The sequence below is a fragment of the Phodopus roborovskii genome, unplaced genomic scaffold (assembly GCF_943737965.1).
Source record: "Phodopus roborovskii unplaced genomic scaffold, PHOROB, whole genome shotgun sequence".
Taxonomy (NCBI): domain Eukaryota; kingdom Metazoa; phylum Chordata; class Mammalia; order Rodentia; family Cricetidae; genus Phodopus; species Phodopus roborovskii.
The window spans coordinates 3,916,383-3,925,248 of record NW_026125554.1 but is presented as its reverse complement, the minus strand read 5'-3'; positions in this window follow the sequence as shown (position 1 = coordinate 3,925,248).

Here is an 8,866-nt window from a genome sequence, read left to right as displayed (position 1 = left end):
CTAAGGATTCGGAGTTGTGAAAAGCATCCCTTGAACATCAGAAAATATTTTCTTACTGAAGGTCATGAAGAAAGCCTCCATTCACTACTGTAAATACTCTAATCCTCCAGATCACACAGACTGCTAACAAAGAGCCTCTCAATGGCAATGGTCCTTCTCAAATGATAATGCAAAGACACTAAACACTTTAAATCAAGGACTTTGTCATTCCTGCTATTGTTTGAAGGGTCAGGAAATAAGCCCTTCAACCATAATGTTTCTGAGAGTGACAATGTCACTCGCATGCACATTAAGATTTATTACTTTATTTCATGTGTAAGGGTGATTTTCTTACATGCACATCAATAACCTATTGTGTGCTTGGCTCGCTGAGAGACCAGAAGATGATAGTGTATCCCCTGGATTCACAGACTGATGGGAGCCATGTGGTCCTCTGGAAAAGAAGTCTGTGCTCTTAACTGAGGAGCCAGCAATCCCATAATCACATTATACTTTTAACAATATAAAGAGCAAAATTCACAAATATTTTGTTAATGAGTCTATCAATTGGGTCTCTGTAAATATGACCATCAGAGATGTTCTTCATATGGAAGGCACTGTTTTGACTAATCTTTGTTATTGTTCTTTTGCTGCAGCTTATGCCTAAGAAACACAAACACGAGACTCAGCGCCCACGTGGAGTTTATTGAGAGAAGGGAGAGAAAGAGGGGGCAGCCAGGTAAAGCTTGAGCTGCCAGGTAAGGCTGACGTAGTGATGACAAAGCCATGAGCATCCCACCCATCGTCGGGGGTGGGGGTCAGCTGGCTGCTAGTTCCTAACAGTCATGATGTCGCGGACAGTCCTCCTAGCTAAGCAACCTCCATATTGGGGAGTTCTGAAATACTCCCTTGAAAAAGATTATCACAGCTGAGCTTGTTGACCATTTAAACCCCATTTAAACTAAGGAAGGCAAAAATTCTCAACCATTATGGCTCAGCTCACAGAGCAATGTCTGCTGAGAAAGCCTGTTTCTGAAAATAGCCTATATTCCTTGGGCAAACAATTTGAGAAAGGAGAGACTATGTACCAGGACTTAGCACAGAAAGCTGCTTAAACTCCTATTGCCAAGATCCTTGGAGCCCTATAAAAGGTGCCAAGCAACTTTTCCCTCCTGCACAGTTTAACTGCACAGCAGGAAAGTAGAGGTCCCTTGCTATATGTGCCAATGACCTGTGCTGTCTGCTGAGGTCAGACTCTGGAGTTTTTCCAGACTGTTGTCTCCAGATTCTGCACTGCAAATTTTTTTAAAAATATATGTATTTATTTTATATAACCAAGTCCATTTAAATGAAAACAAACATTTATAGACAATATTTGGGAAATTGGGTGTCATTCTTTCCAAACTACTTCCTGCTGGTAAGGGGCGCTATCATGGAGGATTCTAAGAAGATGCAGAAATCCTGGCTGTAGTCTGTAAGGCTGCTTCGTCCAGCTGTTTTGAATGTAGAATCACCTGGTACTCTGTTTCAGGCAGTCTGTCGTGATCAAACCACATTAGTCTGGAAGGAATCCACATCTTTTCATTTTCTGTGGAAACAAAAATAGAAATCCTTTTCCCCAGTAACTTGTCCTTGAACTTAAAATTTGGAGTCAAAGCATTTTTTTAAAAATTTTATTATTTTACATTTCGATCCCAGTTCCCTCTCCCTCCTTTCCTCCCTTCTTCCCTCCCTCCCTCCCTCTCTCCCTCCTTTCCTCCCTCCCTTTTACCCTCTCTGCCCTCTCACATGCACCCTAACCACCCTCCCCTCCCACCCCCCACCCCAATTCCATATGGAGGGGAATGCCATCCAGTTGGGGTCATGTAGATCTGACAGGTCATGTGAAGTAGGGACTAGGGCTTCTCTCCTGTCTCTAGGTTAAGGCGGTTATCCCTCCATGGGGGATGTGTTCGCAAGGTCCTTTCGTGCACCAGGGATACATCCTGGCTCCATTGTCTGAGGTCCCTTAGACTGCTCAGTCCTTCTGGCTGAGACCCATATTCAGGGGGGCCTGAGTCAGTCCCATGCTGGCTTCCCAGCTATCAGTCTGGTGGCCCATTAGCTCCTCCTTGTTCAGGTAAGCTGTCTGTATGTGTTTCTGCCACCTGGTCTTGTCCTCTCCATCTGCTTCTGGGTTCTAGTTTGACTCAGTGTTTATGTATGGGTGTTTGATCCTGTTTCCAACAGGCATTAGTTGAGGGCTCCATGGGTAAGTTAGTTGTTGATCTTACTATCCAGGAAGGGCATTTATGGTAGCCTTTCCACGGAAGCTCAAATTGTTAGTTGGCGGCAATCTTGTAGTTCTCTATACCTTTCTTTGGGTTTAGTTTTCTCTTCAAACCAATATTGGCTCCCTCTTTTATGTTCTCTCTCTCTCTCTCTCTCTCTCTCTCTCTCTCTCTCTCTCTCTCTCTCTCTCTCTCTCCTGTCTTCTATTCCTAACCAGACTCAATCTTCCTGGTCGCATGTGTTTTCCTTTCCTCCTCCTCTTTTTCTCCATTCGCTGCCCCCCCCCACTTCCCCTGTGCTCTGGGGGACTTGTCCCTTCCCGGTTCTGTGAGGGACTTTATATGAATCTCTTAGAACACATCTTGTATCCTAGTTCCTCTGGTGGTGTAAATTATAGAATGGTGATCCTTTGCTCTATGTCTAAAATCCATATATGAGTGAGTACAAACTGTGTTCCTCTTTTTGTGACTGGGTTACCTCATTCAGGATGGTTTCTTCAAGTGCCATCCACTTGCCTGTGAATTTCAAGATACCATTATTTTTTTCTGCACTGCAAAATTTAACACTAGTGAAAATACTCTTTTTCCCCCAAAGAATTTCATTGAGTAAAATGGCTAACTACTTAATAAGTACTGTAGTTTCTTCTACATGGAGAGAAGCATCCTAAAGCAAAACATACAACAACCCAACCCCATGATCCCCTTCAAAGTACTCTCTAAGAACAAGCCTGGGAGAGCTTTTCAAAAAAAGGCCAAGTTTGCCTCAGAAATGAACAGTGAAAGAAAATTTTTAATTTAAAATTGGCATCCTCTGTGATTGGGATTTTGAGCCACTCCTGCAGAAGGAACAATCCAATCCTCTCACATAATCATTTTTAAGAAGACAGAACACATACACAATGAGAAGCTTTGCTTGGGGGAAGTAGCCTAGTGCCAAAGCCTGGGTTTATCTCATGCCAGGCAAGGTTTAGGGTTCAGCATTAAGAAAACAAAATCAAAAAAGTGATGACAGGGAAACTCTAAAGCAGGACAGACACGTTTGTAAAAGGAGACTACCTACAGAGCACATCACATAGGACCCTTCACACCACACTCTGAACTCTGTCACCAACTTGGCAGCTCTGCAAGTTCTGGAAACACAGATTCCAGGTGCCTTTTCATAGTGGCCTGGGACAAAGTAGTGTTCCTGGGCAAGAAGAGAGTGGGAAGTCTTCTGCACATTTGCATGTCTTGTGTACATTCCCAGTGCTTTGGGAAGGATAAAGCTAGTGGAGGACTTTAGGATACCACTTATAAAGTAATTCCACAATTCTTTAGAGATTATGCCCTATGGAGGAGTTTTCTCATGCTATTATGTGTTTTAGTTTTCTTTTTGCTTCTGTAAAAAAATGAAAGAAAGAAAGGAAGAAAGAAAGCTGACATTTCTAAAAGTACCACAGGAGAAGAAAGTGTTAATTTGGCTTACACTTTAAGTCACAATCCAGCATTGAAAATCCCATGACAATAAAATAAGCAGAAATCATGGAAGAATCTGATTACTGTCTTCTCTGCTCAATGGCTCATGATCACTTAGCTTTCTTATAGAGTGTAGGCTCACTTGCATAGGGATGGTGCTGTCCACCCCAAATCAGTCAAGACAATCTCCCACATACATGGCCTCAAGCACATCTGATCAACACAATTTTTAACTTGAAATTAATTAATTCTTAACTTCTTCCAAAGTGATGCTAGATTGTATCAACTTGACAATAAAAAATTAATCAGGGCCCTTCCCCTCCCTGTGTCCTACTGGGCCCACTGTTCCACTGTACTGGTTAAACACTGGGCCAGAGTGTTGGTCCAACAACCCCTCCACCTCCAGAGAACTTCGTGGATCTGCTGTGAGCACACTGGAACTGCCTATCCACTCGGGACCATCCTGAGTCCCCACCTGCCTGATTTTTGACCTTCATTGTCAGGCCTCTGCCAGAGGAGAGACCTGCTAGAGAGCTTGGACCACACAGAGTTACAGACCCACCTGTGCCCACCAGGTGAGTAGCAGAGAGAGAGAGAGAGAGAGAGAGAGAGAGAGAGAGAGAGAGAGAGTCCACCTGCAACCAATAGAAGAAGCGACAAGACGGCAATACAAGAAAACACCCAACAATAGAAAGACAAGCAACACACCACCAGAATCTAGGAACTCTACACCAACTAGACCTGAACACATCAAACAAGATGAAGCAGAAGACAATGACTTAAAAAAAATAACTTCATAAAAATGATAGATATGAGAAAGACGATATGAGAAAATCCCTTAAAGAAATAGAAAAAACCAAACAAACAAAAATGAAAGAAATAGAGGAAAAGACCAAGCAAAAAATGCAAGAAATGAACAAATCTCTTAAAGAAAGTATGGGAGCCAAGAAAAAAAAAAAAAAAAAAAAACAATCAAATAGACGAAGAAACAAACAGTTCAAGACTTGAAAACTGAAATAAAGACAATAAAGAAAACATAACTGGGGCTGGAGAGATGGCTTAGAGGTTAAGAGCATTGCATGTTCTTCCAGAAGTCCTGAATTCAATTCCCAGCAACCACATGGTGGCTCACAACCATCTATAATGAGATCTGGTGCCCTCTTCTGGCCTGCAGTGGATACATGCAGGCTGAATGTTGTATACATAATAAATAAATCTTAAAAAATAAAAAAAGAAAAGAAATGATCAATTGTAATCAAGTTTTCTATTAAAAAAAAAGAAAAAGAAAAGAAAACACAAATGAAGGGAATGCTGTAAATAGAAAAACTGGGCAAACAATCAGGAACTACAGATGCAAGCATAACCAACAGAATACAAGAGATTGAAGAGAAAAATCTCAAGGGCTGAAGATAAACTTCAGGAAATAGATTCATCGACCAAAGAAAATCTTAAATCCAACAAATCCTTAACTCAAAGCATTCAGAAAATGTGGGATGCTGTGAAAAGGCCAAACCTAAGAATAACAGGCAAGGAGAAGGTGAAGAAGCCCAGCTCAAAGGTGCAGAAAACATATTAAACAAAATCATTGAAGAAAACTTTCCCAATCTGAAGAAGGACATGCCTATGAAAATACAAGAAGCATACCAAATAGACTGGACCAAAGAAAAAACACCCCTCGGCAGATAATCAAAACACCTAACGTACAGAATAAAGAAAGACTATTAAGAACATCAAAGGAAAAAGGCCAGGTAACATATGAAGGCAGACCTATCAAAATTACATCTGACTTCTCCATGGAAGCTCTCAAGGCCAGAAGGTCCTGGACAGATGTTCCACAAGTACTAAGAGCCCACAGATGTCAGCCCAGGCTACAATACCCAGCAAAACTTTCAATCATTATAGACAGAGAAAACAAGATATTCAATGACAAAGCTAGATCTTCACAATATGCATCTACAAATCGAGCCCTACAGAACATTCTGGAAGGAAAACTCCAACCCAATGAAGTTATCTACACTCACAAAGATATAGGCAATAGATAATCCCACTTGACCAGAACCCAAAGGATAAAGCAGGGCAAATATATGCACAATACAACCAACAACAACAAATCTAAAACAAACAAGAATTAACAATCAGTGGTCCCTACTTTCCCTCAACATTAATGGGCTTAACTTGCCTATAAAAAGGCACAGGCTAACAGAATGGATACAAAGACAGAATGCATCCTTCTGCTGCATACTAGAAACACATCTAAGCTTCAAAGACAGACATTACCTCAGGGTAAACGGTTGGGGAAAGATCTTCCAATCAAATGGACTCAAAAAGCAAGAAGGTGTAGATATCCTAATATCTAACAAGTTAGACTTCAAACCAAAATCAATCAAAAGAGATGAAGAAGGTCAACTCATATTCATCACAGGAGAAATCCATCAGTACAAAGTCTCAATTGTGAACATCTATGCCCCAAATACAAAGGCACCCACATTCATAAAAGAAATGCTACTAAAACTCAAAGTTCACATAAAACCTTACATACTCACAGTGGTAGACTTCAACACCCAACTCTGACCACTAGAAAGGACCACCAGACAGAAAATTACAAAGAAACAAAAGAACTAACAGAAGTTATGTCCCAATTGAGTTTAACAGACATCTATAGAACATTTCATCTAAACACAGAAGACTGTATCTTCTTTTCAGCTCTAAAATCGACCACACACTAGGCAACATGCCAACACTAACAGATACAAAAGAATTGGAATAGTCCCCTGTATCTTATCAGACCACCATGCTTTAAAGTTGGAATTCAACAACAACACAAATTGCAGAAACCCTACAAACTCATGAAAACTGAACAACGCGCAATTGCACCATACCTGGGTCAAAGAAGAAATAAAGGAGTAAAATAAAAAACTTCCTGGAATTCAATGAGAATGAAGATACAACTTAACTGAAATGGGACACTTTGAAAGCAGTCCTACGAGAGAAGTCCATTGCACTAAGTGCCCATATGGAAAAAACGGAAGATAGTCACATTAAAGAATTAACAGCACAACTGAAAGTCTTAGAACACAAAAAAGCAAACTCACCCCGGAGGAGTAGATGCCAGGAAATAATCAATTTGAGGGCTGAAATCAATAAAGTTGAAAGTAGGAAAACAATAGAAAGAATCAATGTAACAAAGAGTTGGGTTTTTTTTAAAGAAAATCAACAAGATAGACAAATGTGTATCAAAACCAACCAAAAAGCAGAGAAATAACATGCAAAATTTGAAAATTCAAAGGAGATGGACAAATTTCTGGATTACTCTCACTTACCAAAATTAAATCAAGAACAGATAAGCAACTTAAATGCACCGATAACCCCAAATGAAATAGAAGCCGTCATCAAAAGCCTACCAAACAAAAAAACCCAGGGCCAGATGGCTTCAGTGCAGAATTCTACCACAAATCCAAAGAAGAGCTAATACCAATACTCCTCAAATTATTCCACACAATAGAAGCAGAAGGTTAATTACCAAACTGTTTTTTACAAGGCTACAATTACCTTGGTAACCAAGCCACAAAAAGATACAACTAAGAAAGAAAACTACAGACCAATATCCCTCATGAACATTGATGCAAAAATACTCAATAAAGTACTTGCAAAGCAATTCCAAGAACACATCAGAGAAATCATCCACCCTGGGTTGCAGCACACAAAAATCTATCAATGTAATACATCATATAAACAAACTGAAAAAAAAAAACACATGATCATCTCACTAGATGCTGAAAAAGCCTCTGACAAAATTCAACACCCTTTCATGATAAAGGTCTTGGAGAGATCAGGGATAACAGGAATATACATCAACATAATAAAAACAATATACAGTAAACCAACAGCCAACATCAAACTGAATGGAGAGAAATTTAAGGCGATTTCTCTAAAATCAGGAACAAGGCAAGGCTGCCCACTCTGTATCTCTTCAATATTGTACTTGAAGTTCTAGCTAAAGCAATAAGACAACAAAAGGAGATTAAGGGGATGCAAATTGGAAAAGAAGAAGTCAAACAATCACTATTTGCAGATGATATGATAGTTTACATAAGCGACCCAATAAACTCCCCCAGGGAACTCCTACAGTGATAAACACCTTCAGCAAACTAGCAGGATACAAGATAAACTAGAAAAAATCAGTAGTTCTACTATATACAGATGATAAGGGAGCTGAGAAAGAAATCAGAGAAACAACACCCTTTACAATAGCCACAAACAACATAAAGTACTTTGGGTAATGCTTACCAAACAACTGAAAGCAAGAACTTTGTGTCTTTAAAGAAAGAAAATAAGAAGATACCAGAAAATGCAAAGATCTCCCATGCTCTTGGATAAGTAGGATAAACAGTAAAAATAGCAATCTTGCCAAAAGCAATCTACAGATTCAATGCAATCCCCATCAAAATCCCTACACAATTCTTCACTGACTTTGAAAGGAAAATAATCAACTTTATATGGAAAAATAAGCTGAAGCCTCACTGCTAGAACAGAAAACCCAAAGCCTTCTGTTGAAACAGATAACCTAGTGACTCCTGAGCACCCTCTTATGTAGTGGTTATGTCCACTACCAGTAAGGAATACTCCTTCTGCAGCCCCAAAAGCTTTTGGGGACCACAGCAATCACAGGTGAGTTGAGGCATAAAATGTAGAAACTACATGAGGTTTGAGGGATGCATGTATAAAACGCAGCTGAGAGTCTGGGAGCCCTAAATATATCTGAGCTTCATTCGCCCAATATAGCCATCTTGGAAAAGTACCATTATAAGACCTAGGAAGAGATGCCTAGTGTGTTAATGACCCCCCAAAAGCCCTCCCTTCTGCCCCTTTCCACCACCCCCGCTTTGCTGTCTAAGAGCCAGACCACCGTACATATATGATACGTATCTAGGCTCCTCCATATTTACCTCTGTCTCTGTACAAGTCACTGCAAAGAGGCACAATAACCTGCTCTCCAGACGCAAATCACCTCACCTAAAACAACACTTTAATGACAATGCTGTGTAGATAATATTGTCCCTCTTGTGGATACTAAGGTGTTGGAATGGTTTCTTGACAGAGGAAACAATGGAAGGCATGGTGAGCTCTTAGGTGTCTCTGTCTGATCACTAGGGAAGGACCGT